At 36.3% G+C, this 25,665-nt stretch overlaps 1 non-coding gene across 1 annotated transcript; it reads right to left on the reverse strand.

Annotated features, from left to right (window-relative positions):
* Positions 1 to 2,609: 2,609 nt before the first annotated feature.
* On the reverse strand, positions 2,610 to 2,714 carry LOC120093308 (U6 spliceosomal RNA). Its single transcript, XR_005486414.1, has one exon. It is a non-coding gene; the product is annotated as a U6 spliceosomal RNA (small nuclear RNA).
* Positions 2,715 to 25,665: the final 22,951 nt, after the last annotated feature.

Genomic DNA, 25,665 nt, shown 5'->3' on the forward strand with positions numbered 1-25,665 from the left:
ATTTATTATTCTATCCATCCAGTAGCCAGCCTGCTGCATGTTTTATCAGCTTCCTAACATGAGGCAATTCTTCTCGTCTCTCTAAAGAGGGCCAGTTACCAATTACAAGGATTCAATCATTTGCCCAAAGCAGAAAGTTTAAATTAGTTATTTGAATATATTCAAAAGGCCTTTATTCATGGATATAATAAATTCTCATTTATTCATATTTTGTCTATTTCTTATTCCATAAGATAGGATTGCTCCTGTTATTGCATAAAAATGAAAATCTAAATTTTAAAAACAAATTAGAGATGAAATAAAGGTGGTTTGTGTCAGGCTTTTTTCCCTAGTTCCGTACAACCACTCTTTCTAACTATCATGTTGCATATATCAACAAAGGTTAAAGGAAACTTCATTCTACCATATCCTTATTTAAAACGAACACACAAAGAGTGAATTTATATGTGGTCCTAATAAAATCAATAACCAATCTCATTTTTAAAGAATACAGAGTGAGAATATACACTTTTCAGGAAGATGTATAAATATCCCACAAGCTGGTAACCAATGTATGTCAACTTAACAAATGTTGGAAACTCAAAAGTTTCAATATTCACTTATTTCATCTCTAAGTCCCTTTCCATATACATGATTTGTCTTCGCTCTGGCAACAAGAACAATGTTGAACATTATTTTCTTGCTCAATGATACCTTAGGCTATGCTTGAGGCTTGAGCTCTACACTGAGGATAGTCAACCGTATTTATGCTGGTGAAGTTATGTGGCTTTTTGACTCACACCTTCTCTGTGTGACTCTGAGAAGAGGAGCCTCCTAGAGGGGAGAGTTCAAAGTTTTAGAGTTTCAGAGTACAGTAGGTGTGAGGTCTGCCTTAAAGGGAACATTGAACAGAACCTTTCAAAAATTGTTATCTATCTTACTCTTTTTAGCAATAGATATCACACTTGGGACTAGATCTAGCAGGATTAAGAGGTAGAAACAGCTTTACAGAAAAGAATTACAGCTTATTTTTTCCTAAAAAGTGTGAACCGACAGAAAAGGGGCATCATCTCACCTTTGTCATTTCTCAACCACAATGTACATATTTTCTAACAGCCTCATTAGACATTCTGAATGCTGATGCAGTTGTCTCCAGAGTTTTAAGGTACCTAGATGTGTTTAATACATGGAGTGCTGTGTAGGCACAGTCTGCTTCTGCACAGAATCTTGTCTAAGTGTGGGCACAATTGAGTCATTACTGAGAAATATTACTAACCCTAACAGAAGTCAAGATAAAGCAAGTGAGAGTCAATATTTCATCAAGACAATGCAACTTCTTATGTGTGGATAACACATGGTGAGAAAACTAGGAAAGAGAAAAGAAAGACTAACATTTTATAGACTAATTTCTCTGAGAATTTACAAGTTGTTTCCAGGAAAATAATTTAACAGGTCATGTTCCCTTATACCAAACACATTCACTCAAATTACACCCTTGAAAAACAGGAGACATCAGGGAAGAACTATTATTTTATATTAAAAGAATCTTTTTAAAAAGCATTAGTACAGTCCAGAAATATACAAAAATCCCTTCCTTCTCTGAGTACAGTAAGGTAATAAATTGCAAAATGAAAGTTAAATATGTTTACTAGTTTTCAAAAAATATTTAAAGAATACCTAGCTGTAAGGTAGTCATAGTTGGCCAAGTGTTTTTCGTGCAACCATTCAGGGCTCAGACCATTTCTTTAAAACCCCATTAAAAACTGTGATGAATTCACCTTTAACCTGTCTCTGAAAACTGTCTGCTGATTTTTTGTTAAGTGGATGCACAATCGAACTGTTTTGGAAATACTTAGGTGTGGGTATTTAAACATACCCTTAGACTGTCTCAGCCCAGGGAGATGATCACAAGCTTACTATGGTAGTGGTGGACGATCAAAGCAGAGAGTAATAACTCATCAAAACCCTTCTAATAAGACAGAATCATAAGGCTAGAAGTAAGCCTTAGATGTGGCATTTGTATCAGTCCCCCAGAGACCCAGGGGCCAGTATGCCAAAGAGAATGGAAAAACTGAAAGTCAAGGATGCAAAGAAAAATACAATAGAATACAGTTTTCTGAATATGACATAGCAGTTAGATTCAGGAAACATTTGTGACCACCTACAAAAGAAGTTTACACACACACATGGGCAAACACACATATAAGTACATAAGCATATAGATAGGAAAACACACGTGCATACATACTCACACAGATGATCATACAAACACACACACAGGAAAACACACACTCCCACAAAAACACACATGCAAGGAGAGAAGTAACATATTCAATAACTACTTGCTAAATCAGTAAATAGGTTATACCTTTGAAATTTACCTCCATTATTAATGTACACAGCATTAATAATTTAAGTAAAGGAAGTTATTTCACTCAATAAGGTACAGAAAACACATATTTAAAATATATGCAATTTTTCCATGTGTTGAAAATGTTCAATAATTTTGAGCAAATGCCTATACATGTCACTATTTTAGGAGCATGAAAATCTGGTCTTTGTCCATGGCTCCAAGTCATCTCATGCTGCTCTTGTAGTAGCAATATTGTTATAGATTTTGTAGTTCTTACAACAATATCAAGATTTTTATGGATTTGTATATCATCCTGGCACAGGAGTCCTGCTAATCTTTTCTGTACCACTACAATTATAGTATATGCACTTTTTATTATTGATTAATTTATTTATTGACTTACATCCCAAATGCTGCTCCCCCTCCTGGCTCCTCTGTCTCAACCCAATCACCCCTCCAATTCTCCTCTGACAGGATGGGACTCTTGGGTACCCTGCACCCTGGTACATCAGGCCTCTTGCAAATTAGGCACATCATCTCCAATTGAGGCCAGACAAGGCAGCCATGAAGACTAAGGTGCCTATCTGCTACATATACACTCGGGACTCTGTTCTACTGGTGTATATTTTTGATTGGTAGTTCAGACTCTGAGAGCTCCCAAGGGTTCAATTTGTTTATTCCACTGGTCTTCCTATGGTGTTCTTATCTACTTTTTTAAGTCTGTAGGGTGTATCATGGTTATTCTATATTTTATGACTAATATTCAGCTATCACTGCATACATATCATCCATGTCTTCTTGGGTTTGTATCAACTTACTCACGATATTTTCTAGTTCCATCCATTTGCCTGCAAATTGCATAATGGATGTATACACACATACACACAAATATATATATATATATATATATATATATATATATATATATACATATATATTGATTCTGTTTTCTGGCAATTACTAATAAAGCTGGTATGAACAAAGTGAAGCACATCTTTGTAGCATGTTAGAGCATCTTTTGGGTACACACCTAGGAGCAGAATAACTGGGTCTTGAGATAGAACTATTCCCACTTTTTTGAGAAGCCACCAGATTGTTTTCCAGAGTGGTTGTGCAACTTTGCAGCCCGCCTGCAACGGAAGAGTGTTCCTCTTTCTCCACATCCTCGCAAGAAATCTGTTGTCACCTGCATTTTTGATCTTAGCCGTTCTGACTTGTGTAAGGTAGACTCTTAGGGTTGTTTTGATTTGCATTTCCCTGATGATTAAGAGCACTGAGCATTTCTTTAAGTGCTTCTGAGCCTTTCAAGATTCGTCTGTTGGGAGTTTTATGTTTAGTTCTGTACCACATTTTTAATTGGGTTATTTGGTCTGTTGCGGTTTTCGGTTCTTTATATATTTTGGATATTAACCCTGTGTTGATACAAGATCAGTAAAGATGTTTTCCCAATCTGTAGGCTATCATTTTGTCCTACTGGGAGTATCCTTTGCCTTACAGGAACTTTTCAGTTTTATGAGGTCTCATTTATGAATTATTGATCTGAGTGCCTATGCTAATGGTATTATGTTCAGGAAATTGACTCCTGCAACAAGGTGTTCAAGGATATTTCCCACTTTCTCTTGGATGAGAATTCGTGGACCTGGTTATATGTTGAGGTCCTTGATTCACTTGATAAGTATGGATCTATTTTCAGTCTTCTACATGTAGACATCCTGTTAGTCCAGCATCATTCGTTGAAGATGCTTTCATTTTTCCATTGTATGGTTTTGGCTTCTATATCAAAGCTCAAGGGTCCACAGGTATGTGGTGCTATTTGTGGGTCTTTGATTCTATTCCATTGATCAAACTGGCTGTTTCTGTTTCAATACCGTGCAATCTTTATCACTATTGCTCTGTAGTACTGTTTGGATTCAGAGAAGATGATTCCCCCAGAGATTCTTTTACTGTTCAGGATTGCTTTGACTATCCTGTTCTTTTTGTTTTTCCATATGAAAATGAAAACTTCTTTTTCAGGTTTTGTAAAATAATATATTGGAAATTTGACTGTGATTGAGCTAAATGGCAAGATGGCCATTCACTATGTTAATCCATTGATCCATGATCATGGGAAGTCATTCCATCTTCTGATATCTTTAATTTCCTTCTTCAGGGACTTGAAACTCTTGTTATACAGATCTTTTCCTTTTTTTTTTTTCGGAGCTGGGGACCGAACCCAAGACTTTGTGCTTGCTAGGCAAGTGCTCTACCACTGAGCTAAATCCCCAACCCCTCAGATCTTTTCCTTGATTGATCAGTTTTAGGCCAGGATATCATATCTTTGGCCCTTGTGAAACCTGTTTTTTTTCTCTAATTTCTTTCCTCTGTCCGTTTATCATTTTTATAAAAAGAGCTACTGATTTCTTTGAATTAATTTTAATTAATTAATTTTATATTCACCCACTTTGCTGATATTGTTTATTAGCTGTAGTAATTCTCTTGTAAAATTTTGGGCATCACGTATATATGTTATTATATCATCCCTGAATAAATCCTTTCCAAAATGTATAACCTTGATGTCCTTTTATTTCCTTGTTTCTCTACCTAGAACTTCAAATACTATATTGGCGGGATAGGGAGTCAATGGGTAGCCTTTTCCTATCCCTGATTTTAGTGGGATTGCTCTATGTACTTTCAAGTGTGCATGATTAGACTTTGGCTTTTCCACATAGCCTAGTGAAAACTTTTCTGTTTCTATGTTCTTGGGTTTGGAATACTCTTTCCATTTACTTCTACGAGTAAATTTGTTTGGGTATCTCTGCCGAATTGTTAAGTTTTCTACTTGGTATATTTTACACCTCGTGCCTTAGTAAATGGTTCAAAACAAATAATCAGTCAATTGCCTATGTTTCAAATTATGCACTTATTTATATAATGAAGCTTTTATTTAATTCTCTATACTTTCGTGTGTGTAGCTATACACTAAACTTTTACATATGGTGTCTCAGCATAAAACAAATATTAATATAGCCATTTTACTATGTTCATATTACCAATCCATGAGCATGGGAGATCTTTCTATCTTCTAATATCTTCTTGGTCTTTTTTTTTTCAGAGAAGTTCTTGTCATACAGGTTGTTCACTTGCCTTGTTAGAGTTACCCTAAGATATTTTATATTATTTGTAGTTTATATTATTTGTGGCTATTGTGAAGGGTGTTATTTCCATGATTTCTTTCTCAATCAATTTATCCTTTGTATAAGGTGGCATACTGAGTTTGTTAGTTAATTTTGTATTTAACTTCTTTGCTAAACGTGTTTCTCAGCTGTAGGAGTTCTTTGGTAGAGGTTTGGGGTTACTTATTTACACTATAATATCTGCAAATAGGGATATTAGATTTTTCTTTTCAGTTTTTTATTCTCTTGATCTAGTTTAGTTGTTTTATTGCTCTACTTAGAAATGCAAGTACTATATTGAAGAGACAAGGAGAGAGGACACAACCTTGCCTTGACACTCATTTTAGTGTAATTGATTTAGGTTTCTTTCCATTTAATTTGATGCTGCCTAATGTCTTGCTCTATGTTGCCTGTGTAGTGCTTGGAAATGTGCCTTTATCCCTGATCTCTCGACAGTTTTTAGCATAAAGTGGTGTTGGATTTTTCAAAGTCTCTTTAGTATCTAAAGAGATGATCATTTTTTTTTCTTTTTAAAATATCTCTATATGGTGGATCACATCGCTGGATTTTCATATATTGAACCATGCCTAAATCCCTGGAATGAAGCACACTTGATCTTGGTGGACGATTTTTTGATGTGTTCTAGGATTCAGTTTGCAATAATTTTATTGAGTATTTGTGTGTTAATGTTCACAAGATCTGAAATTCTCTTTCTTTGTTGAACTTTTTGTGTGGTTTAAGTACTAGGATGACTATGGTCTCATAGAATAAGTTTGGCAATCTTCCTCCTATTCCTGTTTTGTGGAATAGTTTGAGGAGTATTGGCATTAGCTCTTCTTTGTAAATATTAACATAGTAAATTGGCCATTTTACAAAACGTAATCTATAAATTCAATAAAAATTACCATTCAATTTCTAACATAATTCTTTATAGCCTTTGAAATAACAATTCTCAACTTCTCATAGAAAAAATCAAATAAACTAACAAAAGGATAGCTAAAACAACCCTATACAATAAAAGAACTTCAGAAGAAATCACCATTCTTGACCTCAAGCTTTACTAGACCGCGCTAGAAATAAAATTAATAAAAACTTCATGGTTTATGCTTCTATTGGTTTAGAAATGCTTCTATTGGTATAGAAACAGATAGTTTGTTGAATGGAACTGGATCAAGACCCAGATATAAATCCAAACATCTACAGACACAGCCAAAACCATATAATTGGATAAATATCATCTTCAACATATGGTGCTGTTTTAACTGGATGTCTACATATAGAGGAGTGCAAATAGATTCGTATTTATCACCCTGCACAAAACTGAGGTCCAAGTGGATCAAAGACCTCAACATAAAACCTGATGTCCTAAATGTAATAGAATAGAAAGCGGAAAACACCCATGAACACATTGGTATAGGAGACACTTTTCTGAACAAAACACCACTGGATCAGCCTAAAAGATCAATATTTAATAAATGGATCTTCATGAAATTGAGAAGATTCTGTAAAGCAATGGACACTGTCAATGGACAAAATGGAATTCTACAAATTGGGAAAGGGTCTTCACAAACCCTACATCTGACAGTGGGCCAATACCAAAATATGTAACAAATTCCAGAAATTAGACACCAACAAACTAAATAACCTAATGAAAAATTGAGCTCCTCAGATAAACAGAGAATTTGCAACAGAGGAATCTCAAATGGCTACATAGCACTTAAGGAATGATCAAAATCCTTTCTCATTAGGAAATGCAAGTAAAGTTGACCCTGAGAGTCCATCTTACAGCAATCAGCATGGGTAAGATCAAAACCTCAAGTGACAGCACATGCTGGAGAGGATTTAGAAAATACTTTTGGTGGAACTGCAAACTTGCATAACCACTCTGAATCAATCTGGTGGTTTCTCAAAAAATTTGGAATAGTTTTACCTGAAGACCCGCATATACAATTCCTGGTCACATACCCCAAAGATACTCTATTTTATTTTATTCATAGCCAGAAACTGGAAATATACCAGCTGTCTCTCACACAACTAATGGATACAGAAAATGTGTTTCAGTAACACAATGGAATGCTACTTAGATGTAGACACTGTATGTGATACTGTGCTGTGCCTACAGATAGGCATAACTATCTTCTGAGAGGCTCCACCTAGCAGCTGACTGAAAAAGATGCAGGGACACACTGCTAACCATTGGACAGAACTTGGGATATCTTATGGAGGAGTTGGGGTAAAGACTGAGACTGAGGGACCCACAAAGGATAAGAACTCTACAGGAAGACCAACAGTATCATCTAACGTAGACCCTTGGGGACTCTCAGAGACTGAACGGCCAACCAAAGAACACACATGGGCTGGACCTAGGCCTCCACAAGTATATAGCAGATGTGCAGCTTGATCTTCATGTAGGTTTCCCAAAAACCTGGAGTCAGGAGTGTCCCTAAATCTGCTGCCTGGCTATAGATCTCATTCCCTTAACGGGGCTGCCTGCCCCGGCCTCAGTGGAAAACCATGTCCCTAGCCCTGCAGAGACTTAATGTGCCAGAGTGGAGAGATACCAAGGTGGGGCCTTCACACTTTCAGAGAAGGGGAGGTTGTGGGGGAAGGGACTGTGTGAGGGAGGACTGTGTGTGAAGGAGCCCCTTATAGTTGGGGCTATAAATAATTAAATAAATAAATATGAAAAAGTAATATTAAAACTCTAATTGTTTGCATTATTTCTAAAATATGCCCATGTGATGGATTTTTTTAAAAAATAATTCTGTATAAATATTAGAAATATTCTATCCAGAAGCTACCAAATAACCTTTGATATTTGATGAAGCCTCTCAGATTACATTCACACATTTGCACATTTTTGTAAGTTATGTGTTTGCTGTAAGAAGTATCCTTAATTATACAAACTCTTTAAACATAGGATGTCCATGGCAAGTAAAACTCCACCAATGAACATTTGTGTGTTAGCTGAAACCATCCGCTAAAACATGAACTTCATTTATTCAAAAGGTGGTACTCTCATCTGAGAAATGGAAATGAATGAGTTTGACTTGTCTAGGAGTTAATAAAATACACAGATGAGAGAGGGAGAGAGAGATAGAGAGAGAGAGAGAGAGATAGAGATAGAGAGAGAGAGATATTGAAACATCAAAGACTGAAAGATGAGGGGGTGGGACAAAAGAAACTAGAAGCAGAATGAGTAAGGAACTGAGCAGTAAATTTGAAAAAAATACTGAAATAAATGCCCATAAATCTAAGGAAAATGTCTGAATCATAGAAAGCAAACGATAAGCAAAGAAAAAAGTAGGCTGTGAGTGATGACATAGTCAGCCTTATGATAAAAAGGGAGAAAATTTCTGAAATCAAAGATAATACTTTCTCTCCAGAATCATGAAAATGACTGAAGGTAGGGGATGCAGGAACCATATATGGGTAAGATTTTAGTTGCATGGAAACTGAAGTCTATTTATCATGAGCCTAAATCATTTATCAAAATTTAAATGTCATATGATGCTTACTGAAGTCTTAAGAAACTAGCAATCATAAACAAATGTAAAATTAAGATATAAAAGGTAGGTTTCCTTCATAAATTAGGAATATAGAATAGTAAAAGCTGTATGGATGTGCAACTAGTACCTATTCATCCAAATAAATATTTAATGTAAATAATATAAAAATAAACTAAATATTATATGTAAAAGATATTAACTAGGTCCATTCACAGACTCTGGAAATTAAAGATGTTATAGTTCCATTATTAAATTGTATAAATTTAATTATATTATAACCTTCATGTGCAATTATATTCTCTATATGAGGACTATATAAAAACATTGTAACAGTTTAGAACAAGTATGTTTGATCAGGTTAAAATACTGAAACTTTGAGACAGCGCCGGAACCTGAAGGGACAGACCGGATATACAGTTCTCTGCACCCAAATCCCGTGGGAGGGAGAGGTAAACCTACAGAGAGGCAGACACGCCTGGGAAACCAGAAGAGACTGCACTCTGCACACATTTCTGACACCAGAGGAAAACACCAAACGCCATCTGGAACCCTGGTGCACGGAAGCTCCCGGAAACAGCGGTGCAGATCTTCTTGGTTGCAGCCGTAGGCAGCCTCCCACGAGCAAACTTGACCCTCGGGACCACAGATAAGACCAACTTTTCTGCTGCAAGTGACCTGCCTGGTGAACACCAGACAGAGGCGCACAGGAACAGCTGAAGACCTGTAGAGAGGAAAAACCACATGCCCGAAAGCAGAACACTCTGTCCCCATAACTGGCTGAAAGAAAACAGGAAAACAGGTCTACAGCACTCCTGACACACAGGCTTATAGGACAGTCTAGCCACTGTCAGAAATAGCAGAACAAAGTAACACTAGAGATAATCTGATGGCGAGAGGCAAGCGCAGGAACCCAAGCAACAGAAACCAAGACTACATGGCACCATCGGAGCCCAATTTTCCCACCAAAGCAAACAAGGAATATCCAAACACACCAGAAAAGCAAGATCTAGTTTCAAAATCATATTTGATCAGGATGTTGGAGGACTTCAAGAAAGACATGAAGAACTCCCTTAGAGAATAAGTAGAAGCCTACAGAGAGGAAATGAAAAATCCCTGAAAGAATTCCAGGAAATCATAAATAAACAAGAAGAAGCCCATAGAGAGGAGTCACAAAAATCCCTGAAAGAATTCCAGGAAAACACAATCAAAAAGTTGAAGGAATTAAAAATGGAAATAGAAGCAATCAAGAAAGAACACATGGAAACAACCCTGGATATAGAAAACCAAAAGAAGAGACAAGGAGCTGTAGATACGAGTTTCACCAACAGAATACAAGAGATGGAAGAGAGAATCTCAGGAGCAGAAGATTCCATAGAAATCATTGACTCAACTGTAAAGATTATGTAAAGCGGAAAAAGCTACTGGTCCAAAACATACAGGAAATCCAGAACTCAATGAAAAGATCAAACCTAAGGATAATAGGTATAGAAGAGAGTGAAGACTCCCAGCTCAAAGGACCAGTAAATATCTTCAACAAAATCATAGAAGAAAACTTCCTTAACCTAACAAAAGAGATACCTATAGGCATACAAGAAGCCTACAGAATAGATTGGACCAGAAAAGAAACACCTCCCGTCACATAATAGTCAAAACACCAAACGCACAAAATAAAGAAAGAATCTTAAAAGCAGTAAGGGAAAAAGGTCAAGTAACATATAAAGGCAGACCTATCAGAATCACACCAGACCTTTTGCCAGAAACTTTGAAAGCCAGAAGATCCTGGACTGATGTCATACTGACGCTAAGAGAACACAAATGCCAGCCCAGGTGACTGTATCCTGCAAAACTGTCAATTAACATAGATGGAGAAACCAAGATATTCCATGACAAAACCAAATTAACACAATATCTTTCTACAAATCTAGCACTACAAAGGATAATAAATGGTAAAGCCCAACATAAGGAGGCAAGCTATACCCTAGAAGAAGCAAGAAACTAATCGTTTTGGCAACAAAACAAAGAGAAGAAAAGCACACAAACATAACCTCACATCCAAATATGAATATAACAGGAAGCAATAATCACTATTCCTTAATATCTCTCACCATCAATGGCCTCAACTCCCCAATAAAAAGACATAGATTAACAAACTGGATACGCAACTAGGACCCTGCATTCTGCTGCCTACAGGAAACACACCTCAGAGACAAAGACAGACACTACCTCAGAGTGAAAGGCTGGAAAACAACTTTCCAAAAATGGTCAGAAGAAGCAAGCTGGAGTAGCCATTCTAATATCAGATAAAATCAATATCCAACTAAAAGTCATCAAAAAAGATAAGGAAGGACACTTCATATTCATCAAAGGAAAAATCCACCAAGATGAACTCTCAATCCTAAATATCTATGCCCCAAATACAAGGGCACCTACATACGTAAAAGAAACGTTACTAAAGCTGAAAACACACATTGCGCCTCACACAATAATAGTAGGAGACTTCAACACCCCACTCTCATCAATGGACAGATCATGGAAACAGAAATTAAACAGAGACGTAGACAGACTAAGAGAACTCATGAGTTAATGGACTTAACAGATATTTATAGAACATTCTATCCTAAAGCAAAAGGGTATATCTTCTTCTCAGCTCCTCATGGTACTTTCTCCAAAATAGACCATATAATTGGTCAAAAAAAGGGCCTCAACAGGTACAGAAAGTTAGAAATAATCCCATGCGTGCTATCAGACCACCACGGCCTAAAACTGGTCTTCAATAATAATAAGGGAAGAATGCCCACATATACGTGGAAATTGAACAATGCTCTACTCAATGATAACCTGGTCAAGGAAGAAATAAAGAAAGAAATTAAAGACCTTTTAGAATTTAGAGAAAATGATGGTACAACATACCCAAACTTATGGGACACAATGAAAGCTGTGCTAAGAGGAAAACTGATAGCGCTAAGTGCCTGCAGAGAGAAACAGGAAAGAGCATATGTCAGCAGCTTGACAGCACACCTAAAATCTCTAGAACAAAAAGAAGCAAACACACCCAGGAGGAGTAGAAGGCAGGAAATAATCATACTCAGAGCTGAAATCAACCAAGTAAAAACAAAAAGGACCATAGAAAGAATCAACAGAGCCAAAAGTTGGTTCTTTGAGAAAATCAACAAGATAGATAAACCCTTAGCCAGACTAACGAGAGGACACAGAGAGTGTGTCCAAATTAACAAAAGCAGAAATGAAAAGGGAGACATAACTACAGATTTAGAGGAAATTCAAAAAATCATCAGATCTTACTACAAAAGCCTATATTCAACAAAACCTGAAAATCTGCAGGAAATGGATAATTTCCTAGACAGATACCAGGTACTGAAGTTAAATCAGGAACAGATAAACCAGTTAAACAACCCCATAACTCCTAAGGAAATATAAGCAGTCATTACAGGTCTCCCAACCAAAAAGAGCCCAGGTCCAGAAGGGTTTAGTGCAGAATTCTATCAGACCTTCATAGAAGACCTCGTACCAATATTATCCAAACTATTCCACAAAATTGAAACAGATGGAGCACTACCGAATTCCTTCTATGAAGCCACAATTACTCTTATACCTAAACCACACAAAGACCCAACAAAGAAAGAGAACTTCAGACCAATTTCCCTTATGAATATCGATGCAAAAATACTCAATAAAATTCTGGCAAACCGAATCCAAGAGCACATCAAAACAATCATCCAACATGATCAAGTAGGCTTCATCCCAGGCATGCAGGGATGGTTTAATATACGGAAAACCATCAACGTGATCCATTATATAAACAAACTGAAAGAACAAAACCACATGATCATTTCATTAGATGCTGAGAAAGCATTTGACAAAATTCAACACCCCTTCATGATAAAAGTCCTGGAAAGAATAGGAATTCAAGGCCCATACCTAAACATAGTAAAAGCCATATACAGCAATCCAGTTGGTAACATTAAACTAAATGGAGAGAAACTCGAAGCAATCCCACTAAAATCAGGGACTAGACAAGGCTGCCCACTCTCTCCCTACTTATTCAATATAGTTCTTGAAGTTCTAGCCAGAGCAATCAGACAACCAAAGGAGGTCAAGGGGATACAGATCGGAAAAGAAGAAGTCAAAATATCATTATTTGCAGATGATATGATAGTATATTTAAGTGATCCCAAAAGTTCCACCAGAGAACTACTAAAGCTGATAAACAACTTCAGCAAAGTGGCTGGGTATAAAATTAACTCAAATAAATCAGTAGCCTTCCTCTACACAAAAGAGAAACAAGCCAAGAAAGAAATTAGGGAAAAGACACCATTCATAATAGACCCAAATAATATAAAGTACCTCGGTGTGACTTTAACCAAGCAAGTAAAAGATTTGTTCAATAAGTACTTCAAGACTCTGAAGAAAGAAATTGAAGAAGACCTCAGAAGATGGAAAGATCTCCCATGCTCATGGATTGGCAGGATTAATATAGTAAAAATGGCCATTTTACCAAAAGCGATCTACAGATTCAATGCAATCCCCATCAAAATACCAATCCAATTCTTCAAAGAGTTAGACAGAACAATTTGCAAATTCATCTGGAATAACAAAAAACCCAGGATAGCTAAAACTATCCTCAACAATAAAAAGACTTCAGGGGGGATCACTATCCCTGAACTCAAGCAGTATTACAGAGCAGTAGTGATAAAAACTGCATGGTATCGGTACAGAGACAGACAGATAGACCAATGGAACAGAATTGAAGACCCAGAAATGAACCCACACACATATGGGCACTTGATTTTTGACAAAGGAGCCAAAACCATCCAATGGAAAAAAGATAGCATTTTCAGCAAATGGTGCTGGTTCAACTGGAGGTCACATGTAGAAGAATGCAGATCGATCCATGCTCATCACCCTGTACAATGCTTAAGTCCAAGTGGATCAAGGACCTACACATCAAACCAGATACACTCAAACTAATAGAAGAAAACTAGGGAAGCATCTCGAACACATGGGCACTGGAAAAAATTTCCTGAAAAAAACACCAATGGCTTATGCTCTAAGATCAAGAATCGACAAATGGGATCTCATAAAACTGCAAAGCTTCTGTAAGGCAAAGGACACTGTGGTTGGGACAAAACGGCAACCAACAGATTGGGAAAAGATCTTTACCAATCCTTCAACAGATAGAGGCCTTTTATCCAAAATATACAAAGAACTCAAGAAGTTAGACCGCAGGGAGACAAATAACCCTATTAAAAAATATGGTTCAGAGCTAAACAAAGAATTCACAGCTGAGGAATGCCAAATGGCTGAGAAACACCTAATGAATTGTTCAACATTTTTAGTCATAAGGGAAATGCAAATCAAAACAACCCTGATATTTCACCTCACACTACTGAGAATGGCTAAGATCAAAAACTCAGGTGACAGCAGATGCTGGCGAGGATGCAGAGAAAGAGGAACACTCCTCCATTGTTGGTGGGATTGCAGACTGGTACAACCATTCTGGAAATCAGTCTGGAGGTTCCTCAGAAAATTGGACATTGAACTGCCTGAGGATCCAGCTATACCTCTCTTGGGCATATAGCCAAAAGATGCCCCAACATATAACAAAGACACGTGCTCCACTATGTTCAGCGCAGCCTTATTTATAATAGCCAGAAGCTGGAAAGAACCCAGATGCCCTTCAACAGAGGAATGGATACAGAAAATGTGGTACATCTACACAATGGAATATTACTCAGCTATCAAAAACAATGACTTTATGAAATTTGTAGGCAAATGGTCGGAACTGGAAAATATCATCCTGAGTAAGCTAACCCAATCACAGAAAAACACACATGGTATGCACTCATTGATAAGTGGCTATTAGCCCAAATGCTTGAATTACTCTAGATGCCTAGAACAAATGAAACTCAAGACAGATGATCAAAATGTGAATGCTTCACTCCTTCTTTAAAAGGGGAACAAGAATACCCTTGGCTGGGAATAGAGAGGCAAAGATTAAAACAGAGACTGAAGGAACACCCATTCAGAGCCTGCCCCACATGTGGCCCATGCATATACAGTCATCCAATTAGACAAGATGGGTGAAGCAAAGAAGTGCAGACCAACAGGAGCCGGATGTAGATCTCTCCCAAGAGAAACAGCCAGAATACAGCAAATACAGAGGCGAATGCCAGCAGCAAACCACTGAATTGAGAACAGGACCCCCGTTGAAGGAATCAGAGAAAGAACTGGAAGAGCTTGAAGGGGCTCGAGACCCCATATGTACAACAATGCCAAGCAACCAGAGCTTCCAGGGACTAAGCCACTACCTAAAGACTATACATGGAGTGACCCTGGACTCTGACCTCATAGGTAGCAATAAATATCCTAGTAAGAGCACCAGTGGAAGGGGAAGCCCTAGGTCCTGCTAAGATTGAACCCCCAGTGAACTAGATTGTTGGGGGGATGTTTGTCCAGAAACCGGGAAAGGAAATAACACTCGAAATGTATATAAGAAATACTCAAGTTAATAAAAAAAATACTGGAACTTTGCTCTATGCATTGAGGTTCAGAAATTCTCTTTATTAATTAGTGATACTGAGTAAGTTCAGATTATGGAGTTACTTTGAAAAACTCATTTCAGATTTCAGTTTTCATCAAATTTTGGAGCTTTATAATTCAGCTGATATCCCAATGATATTGATATGAGGGTGGTTGGAACAGAGGCATGGAAGTGGAGTTTAAAGATATTCGGTGTGGTATTAAAGAGCTAAGTATGTTGACCTAAAAATTGTCAGATTGATTACATCACAGCATAGACTAATTAATTCTCACTTATGGGTGTGTCTGGAAGTTATTTCTAAATGTGGTTAGCATTTGATCCAGTTTATTCATCGACACTCATTGTCCTCTCTTATGAGAAATAGCCATTTTTTTCCACTTTAAGACATATTTGTCTCCTCCACTAAGTTCATAGTATGTCTTGGGTTTTATTACTCTTGAAGTTGCTAGATGAACACTTCATTCAATTTATATGTTTCGAGATTTATAGATGCTGTCTTTATTGATTCCACCAACACATGAAAACTAGAGCTACCTTTAGCTACATGAAGAAGGATATTATTCTTCAGTCTCTGACACACAGTAAAATTTCCTAGAAAAGTTCTGGAATAAGAAAAAAAAGAAGATTTGAGCCACTGTCTTGGTTAGGGTTTTACTGTTGTGAACAGACACCATGACCAAAGCAAGTCTTATAAAGGACATTTACTTGGGCTGTCTTATAGCCCCACCATCATCATCAAGGTATTAGCAGGGTAGAATCTGGGCAGGCATGATGCAGGTAGTGCTGAGAGGTCTACATCTTCATCTGACGTTGCCGAGTGGAAGATTGACTTCCAGGTAACTAGTGTGAGAGTCTTATAGCCCACACCCACTTTAACAAGGGCTCACCTAGTAATGGTGCCACTTTATGGGCCAAGAACATGCAAAGCATCATAACCATCATATCCATTTATTTCCTTAAACTTGCTAAAATGATCTTCATTAAAACTTTGCATTGAAACTGTGTTTCAGGTTTTACATGTTTAAGTCACAATTCTTTGTACTTCCAAGTTACTAAGAAAAACAAAAACAAAAAACAAAATGAAAACAAGTCAAAAACACCCTTCAAATTATATTACCTGGTCAACAACCCAATTAATTTAGATTACTAATAAGTTAATAATTTCCCAGAGGCAAAAGATATATGTAATTTTCCACAAAATGTACCACAAACCTAACATTATCTTTTTTGACTTTGTGCATCTCCTGATTTACATTTAAAGTTTGGTCTGCAAGTATAACTAAGGTCCACTCAAAGAATCTGTCCTACTAAGGACTATAATTTGTTTCCAATTATAGTCTCAGTAGTACAACTGCTAAGACCCCTTTTTTTTTTTCGGATCTGGGGACCGAACCCAGGGCCTTGCGCTTGCTAGGCAAGCGCTCTACCACTGAGCTAAATCCCCAACCCCTATAATTTGTTTCTAGGTATAATTTGTCACAAGGTACAAGATATGAGAAACGTGATGGCAAATCTTGCAATCTTCCTGTGGAAGGTAGCCAACTACATCTGGCCACTATGTGCCTGCATATATAAATCAGAGACTCTCCCTGTATCTACAGACTAGATAGCAATTCAAATATCTGTATAGATAATTCTACTTGATTAAGTTATTAATATTTTAAGATTATTATTGTTTATTTAGTATTGCTTATATAAGGTACCTAGGTACCTTATCTTATATCTATAGACTTCCCTTGAGCAGCATTGCCTAGTTAAATAATCTCATACCTGTGTCTTATTAGATTTACAAAATATATCTTATTTTCTGTATATTACATATCTCGTAGCTATAGTATCTTTTTAGTATCTTATGAATATATATATTCATATGCACATTTTATATGTATGTTCATGTATATGCATACATATACATGTGTACACACACACAAATACACAGTAGTATTTACACTCTAAAGTTAAAGGTAATTGAAAAAATGCCCAAAATGAAGTTAATTCTGTTGCTTGTAAAGATTGAAGTCCACACTAAGAACAATACAAAGTCAACTAAGCTTCAGTGCCTTTTGTATCTGCTGAAATTGAAATAGTATATATGTATACACACACACACACACACACACACACACACACACACACACACACACACACACACACGGGAAACAAACACCCAATATGAAAAATGTCAAAAACTGGCACAGGAAGATTCAAACATAAAAGAGCACATCTCTTCTTAGTGATGTTCACACCTTGTTCCAGACTCTGCACTGACTTAGATACCACTATTGGCAATAACATAATAGAATCACATATTTTGTTCCATAAAATGCCCCAGACCCCTGTCTTTCTGCTTGCCAGTTGAATTGCTTTCAGTTGGAATCAAATAGAATTTGCCACAGTGCCATTCTAGACTTCCTGTTTGTGTGCATGTATTTAAGATGCCTCCTGCAGACTTAGGAGCTTTCTGTTCTATTTATTTCCCACTTTCCACTCAGGTTTTGTTTTTATGCAATAGGAAGCTAATAGAGAAAGATTAATTCACTAGTCTCCAAATCTGAAAAAAAATAAACATTTTTTATCACAGCTGAAAAATGAAAGCTCAAAATTTTTGGAACGCTTAGGTAAGAATGGAAAATATGTAATTCCTGCTGAAAATCTGAGAAATATATTTTACATTTCAAAGAGCTGATGAGATACAATTCTGAGTATTTCTTGACTTGTATTAAAATATACAAGATATTAAATTGAGTAAGATATTCTCCTAAAAGTTACTGGTATATATCATCATATTTTTATATAATTCTTACAATTCATTAAATATTTCAAATATGAATCATAAAATTTTTCTTGCTACAACTTCACATTATTACATATAGATTACCTTTTTTCTCAAAAAAATCTTACAACAAAAGACCCTACATTCAGAGTTAATTTCAGACTTACAACATAAGAGGGAATATATAAACAGTAAATATTATAAAGCCCACCAGAGCCATAGTTTGCAGAGTTTGAAGTCACTTCTGAGGGATCTTACTACTGTGGCTTAGCTAAAACTGACATGGTACTAATAGTTGTCTACATACTTACATGAGTACCCTTAGACAAATGATGCTCTCAAGTTTAATCAGAATTTCACTTTGACCTAAACAGAGCTGAATAAATAGAATCTTAGAATTCAACCACGAACAGAAAATTGTATACAAACTCTCTAAGGCTCTTGGGAAAAGAGAGGGAGAAGAGTATAAGGGCCAGAAAATGGGGGAAGAATTGTGGGTTGATATCTCAGATCATGACACATTTATTGAAATGATGATTTCACAGCAGCTGTAGTGGCCTGCATAGAAACCTAAGGTCAAGAAATTTCCTTCCAATGCCTATTTCAACCTTGATGGTTTTTTTAAATATTTTATTTTTTACTCAATGATATGTGTATGTTTGTATCTTTGAATTTTAATATGTGTTATCCTATCAACCAGTCAGGGATTGGGGAGATGCTCATGGGGCCTTACCAGTCCTGTTAAACTACTGACATCTCAAGGATTCCTGGAAAAGCTCAGTTGTTTTCGGTTGTTTAAAAACCAGTGAACTCATCAGTATTTAACGGACAGCTCTAAACCAATATCGACATAGATTTTCCTGGAGAGTCATAGGGTCACAAATTGAAACAAGAAGATTTGAAGATGGAAAATGGACTGGACGGTAGTTGGAGAGAAAAAACAAAGAGTAAGAGAGGATCAGAATGATATAAGCAGAATTCACTACATGACTATATATAATAATCAAAAAAGATATTCAATCCAATCAAAAAGAGAAATAAAATGGGTGGTGGAGAGTTAGTTCAATGATTAAGGGTCTAATGTCCTTCCTGAGGACACTAAGTCAGTTCTGAGCACACATTGAGTAGGGCATCTTACAACTCGGACCTGGCACTTTCATTTAACCTGTAGAAGAATTGTTACCCTAGTACTATCATATACACAGACATGCACACACTTATCATTAAAAGTAAAACAATATTTTTTAAACGTGAACATCTTGGTTGGAAAAATGCCTCCCAAGGAGAATTTTTATTAATCAAATGCTACCCCCCTTCTCAGTTGCCCATCCAAAAAACCACCCATGCCATTTCCCCTCCCCCCTTTCCTTTGCCTATATGAGGGTTATCCTCTACCCATTCATCCACTCTTGTTTCACCCCTCTAGCATCCCCTTATGCTGGACATCAAGCTTCCTTCCCCTTCCATTGATGTCAGATAAGGCCAACCTCTGTAACATAAGAATCAGGAAACCTGGTTTAGATTCAGGCAGCTCTGGGTAGTCTATTTAGTTGATATGTTTTTTTCAAAGAGATTTCTTGACTGTCGATTTCATATTGTATGTTGAGGTTGGAATCTTGGATATTTTATGTATTTACATTTCAAATGTTATCCCCTTTCCCTTCTCTCCCATTCCTCCTACTTCTGTGAGGATGTTCCCACACCTACTCACCCACTTCCACATCAACACCCTAGCATTCCCCTACATTGGGGAAATGAGCCTTCACAGGACCAAGGCATTTTCTCGTATTGCTGCTGGACAATGCCATCCTCTGTTACATATGCAGCTGGACTCATGGGTCCCTCTATGTATACTCAATGATTAGTGGTTTAGTCCCTGGGAGCTTTACGGGGTATTTATAAGTTTGTAAAAGACTTGAGAAAAACCATGTTTATGAGATTAAAACTGCGTGGGTTTAGATAGGGTTTATTAGGATTCACTTCAGTTTCTACTTTTTGGAATGAGTTATAATATCAGATGAAATTAGTATAGTATCACCCAAGTGATACTCTTCATGAGCAGGATGTGGATTGACAATAGGAAAACATAAATCATCTGATTATGCTATTGATTGTGCTAATACCAAACCCTGTATGTTAATGGCAGGCATATTGTATGATATATATATATGTATATATATATATATATATATATATATATATATATATATAATTTCTACATTATAAGGAAGTAAACTTGAGTCCAGTGTGTTACAGGCCATATCCTTTTATATAAATGTCATGCTTGTTTGTTGAATGAAGCTCATGTTGGCAAGAATGACAGACAAGCTCAGAGATGACAGAATGTTCTACTTGGATCTGTATCAATATTAGTATCTGCTATTTGAGCATTTGTTCTACCTCTTTTCTACCTGTACCTCGAGAAACTTTGGATTTCCTAAACACATTGTGTATGAATGTAGCCTCTATGCAGAGGTAAAACACATTCACACTGGCTTCATTTCTTTCTTATTTAAAAATGTCCCCATATAGTTTTCTTAGTGCACTGGAAAAGATTTGAAAAGAAAGAAAATAAGTTTCTGAATCTCATTAATTTTTGAATTGGGTTTAGAAGATACCCTCCCTTTTTTTTGCTTCTCTCTTCACAGTAAGATAGACTGGATAATTCCTTTATCCTTTGGGCCAAAAAATCCTCTGTACCAAAGAGAAGGTTAATTGATGATTCTGAATACTGGCAGATGATTTTTTCCCCCAGGGAGAATTTCTGCTGAGAAAAAAATTCAGCAAACCAACTGTGCTTGCTTCCCTAGAAATTACCATGGGAAAACAAAAAAAAATTAAGAGTTTTAATGGACTAAGGCTAAAGGACTATATAAAACTAAGAGTTTTAATGGCATCACAAATGCCATGTAGCATATGGAACAAATCAGGAGAAGGTGGTAACACTCAAATCCATAGATTCCAGATTTCCATTTGTACCAAGCAAACAGAATTAGAAACAACCCTGATAAGAGGGGCAAGTTCATGGAAATGTTCTTTATATTATCTTTGTCTTTTTATTATATTTTTTCAAAATGAATGGCAATAATTTCTTATTCATCATCCTTCAGTCTTGTTAACAGTGTCTATTAAAATGGATGTACTGATGAATAACAATTACTGTGCTTTTTTCCCATTCCCCTTAATTTGAAAAGCCTAAAAGTCATTCAATTTTATCCCTAGGAATCTTGTTTTATCATTAAGAAAATTCAAACATCTAAACGCAATGTAATTAAAAAAATCTTTTATCTATGCCACTGAAGCTGAGGACAACTAATAACATTTAAAGGCTAAAACTTCCCATGAATTGGATTTATTTTATATTTTACACAGCATGGTTTTTATAGAGACCAATTCATTTAGCTTTCAGCTTCTTAAATATTTTTTCATATAATATATATGCATATATATTAAAATTCAGCTATTCAGAATGTGAGTTAAAGTTTCAGATTATTTTTAAGATTCTTTTCATGGAAGAAAACAGAATATATTCCGTATTAGTCCTCAAATTAAAAATAAAATATTTGTTTAAATCTGAAGTTATTGCTGTTACTAACATTTCCCATTTATAAAATAGATTGGAATTTAATAAAAAAACTGATTGGTTAAAGAATACTTCACAACACTTCATAATCTATGATTCATGCAGGAAAAACTAATGCAGTTGAAAGTCAATTACTTTATTCTCCACTGGTAGAAATTAACCAAATTGTTCTTGTTATTGTCGATATTCATATATTATTTCCTCCTTCGCTGACAAAGGACTATTTGGTTCAGGATTCAGGCCATGGTTTGCTTCATTTTGGCAGAGTCGATTACCCTGAAAAATACATCTTGTATTTGAGTTAAAGACTTCTCTGTTTACCCCAAACACGTGATATGGCTCTTTTCAAAGCAAACAACTTCATTCAGCTGATACTTTGTATGTTTTATTGAGACCCAACTATACCCCTTCTGGGCATATACACAGAAGACGCTTCAACATATAACATGGACACATGCTCTACTATGTTCACAGCAGACTTATTTATAATAACCAGAAGCTGGAAACAACCAAACAAAGGACTGCAACAGAGGAATGGATACAGAAAATGTGGTACATTTACACAGTGGAGTACTACTCAGCTATCAAAAATAATGACTACATGAAATTCTTTGGCAAATGGATGGAGCTAGTAAATATCATTTCGATTGGGGAAACCCAATTGCAAAAAACACACATGGTATGCACTCACTGATATTAGCCCAAAAGCTCGGACTACCCAAGATACAATCCACAGACCATATGAATCTCAAGAGGGACAAAGTGTGGATGCTTCAGTTCTTCTTAGCAGGGCGAACACAAATATGTATAGGTGGAAATGCGGAGACAAAGTTTGGAGCAGAGATGGATGGAAAGGCCATCCAAAGACCGCCCTACCTGAGGATCAAGCCCATATACATTCAGCCTCCAAATCCAGATAATATTGCTGATGCCAAGAAGTGCATGCTGACAGGAGCCTGATATAGCTCTCTCCTGAGAGGTTTTGCCAGAGCCTGAAAAATACAGAGGCAGATGCTTGCAATCAACCATTCAACTGAAAACGGAGTCCCCATTGGAGGAAGTAGAGAAAGGATTGAAGGAGCTGAAGGCATTTGCAACCCCATAAGAACAACAATACCAACCAACCAAAGCTCCCAGGGACTAAACCACCATCCAGAGTACACATGGACAGAACCACAGCTCCAGCTGCATATTTAGCAGAGGATGGCCTTGAGCACCAGAGGGAGGAGAAGCCCATGGTCCTGTTAAGGCTCAACTCGTCAGTGTAGGGAATGTCAGGGCAGGGAGACAGGAAGGGGGTAGTGGATGGGTGGGGGAACACCCTTATAGAAGTAGGGGGATGGGTGATGGGATACGGAGTTTATGAACAGGAAACCGGGAAAGGGGATAACATTTGAAATGTAAATAAAAAACCCAATAAAAAAGAATATAAATAAATTTAGTTTGAAAACTAAAAAAAAGTTCTAATTTACGACATCTAGGCAGTCTTTATGTATTGCTTAATTTTTCTTGTTTATAGGTAAAAACAAAAAGTTAACCATCTTCATGTAGTTTTCTGCTATAGGCTTGATTTTGAACAATATATATAATTTTATGGACTGCATTTTTGTGACTGGTAGCTTTTAGATAATTTTCATAGTTTTACATTAGTACATTGGGTGGCTAATACATGTATTGTTCAGCCATCTTCTTTATGTTTAATGTGTGCAGTGATTTTTTTTAAATCTGTATTAGTTTCCCTTTTACATAAATTTATTTCATATTTCCTGTGATTCATAAGTTGTATACTCAATATATTTTCCTGATAGGGATGGATAACAAGGAAATGTTCATATAAAAGCTATGAAAATAGTGTGAATAAAGAAATGCATAGAATGTAATAAGCTATTCTTTCAAGGTCATAACCTTGCCTAGCTTTAGTTCATGAATGCTGGTAGAAATGTCCAAGTCGCAGACAAACAATTTCAATATTCATCCAGATAATGGTGGCTACAGTTTATATTTGCTACTGTAAATTTCTCATGCTCCCAAGTCCCACGGGCATGACACAAATGACCCATAATGGATGTATAAACACAGTGAGTGGGCTATGTTTTAAAAGGAAAACCTTGGGGTTAGGTGATGTTCTGCTTGTATAGTAAGCCTGCACTTTGTCTGGGGGGAGACATTACCTCATCTCTCAAGGCTGTTCACTAAAAACACACACTGATCAGTGGCCTGAGAAGAGGGTGGTCAGGGTTCCAAGTTCTTGGTACATCCATCAAATTAATATGTGCAGAGACTCCAGGTCCCATGGTGTGTTCAGTCTTTCCTAACAAATGTGGTTTTACTGATGGTTCTACTTAAGTCATGTTCACAGAACATGTCTTTTCTGTTCTATCTATTTTCAAAACTATCAGTGTAATTTATCAAAGAGATATCACATATCAATATGTAACAATACTTAATGAAAATACGTAAGAGGCAAGCAAACATTACTATTATACATTGAACAATTGAGAGTTTAGTTGCTGAATTGTATTGATCTATCCAAAATAATATAACTTGTTACACAGAAATATGTACTAGTTGTATATCAAAGTTCTATTTACAATATAATTTTAAATTCCCTTGAATTCTTGTACACTTAAGCTTGAATAAGTAATGAATACTCATATATCTAATTTATTGTCTATACATGACTTTGGTATTTTTTTTAAATGGGACATTTGCTTTATTCAAGGTAGTGTATGGATTCTTTATATTTGTGCATTATTAATATATGTAAGCTTCATATGGAACAATGTTTTATTCAATTCTTGGTATCATTGTATAGATGAAAATTTTCTACTTTGTTTAACTATGCCACAAATTATCATTTATAATTGTTATAAATAATTGTGATCAATTACTGATAATGATAATTTTTAATACTCTTTTAGAAACTCTGTCTTTAACATTTATGTCTACTATAAATCGGAACTTATCAAGGTATCCAAATTAATAAAAAAACATAAAAACTGTGATCAAAGAGACAAAATACACAGAATAAATATCAGCACACTTGAAGTATAAGGTATGTGGTTCAAATAAATAAAGGCTATTACTGGAAGAAAAAAAAGGATTGAAAAATTCCATTATACACTAACTTAGTCCCACATCTGTCACAATCCTAAGAATGCAGCAAAAGTTCTCTTCTTGGCTTTGTTACTTTGGAGTTTGGAAAGCTTACCATAAAACTAGAAGGGATACTTTAACATGAATATCCAAAGCATCCCTGAAAGAAAAAGTGATAGAGCTTAAAGGTTAACTCTGTTTATTCTTCAAAACACGAATGATCAAAACACATATAAATATTATTCTCATAGGTCAGGTTAATTTCAGTTCCTTACCATGCCCTCTACTTCTGAAAATCAAAGCCTGCAGTAGTATTCCCAGCTCTATAGCTGCAGTCTCACTTCCTTTCCTAACCTCATCTCCAGTGCAATGTAATACACAGTTCCTATCCAAAACTTCTAAGGCCCACACTTGCCTTTATCTCAGTCTTTAACTACACCAGGCATTCTCTGGGGACCCAGAGGCCACTCAAGACAGGAAAACAGGAAGCCTAACTATGGATCTTCACTGATTACTCTCCTCTAAATTCAAACCCTTTCTCTGTAGCAGAACACCCACTGTAGCCTCCCCCTCTCCCTGTCCCATCCCAGTGGATGATATAATTCTTGTCATCCTACCTTCCTCCCTACTCATTCTGTTATCTCAGTGCCCAACTCTTGCA

The sequence above is a fragment of the Rattus norvegicus genome, chromosome 6, assembly GCF_036323735.1.
Source record: "Rattus norvegicus strain BN/NHsdMcwi chromosome 6, GRCr8, whole genome shotgun sequence".
Lineage (NCBI taxonomy): Eukaryota > Metazoa > Chordata > Mammalia > Rodentia > Muridae > Rattus > Rattus norvegicus.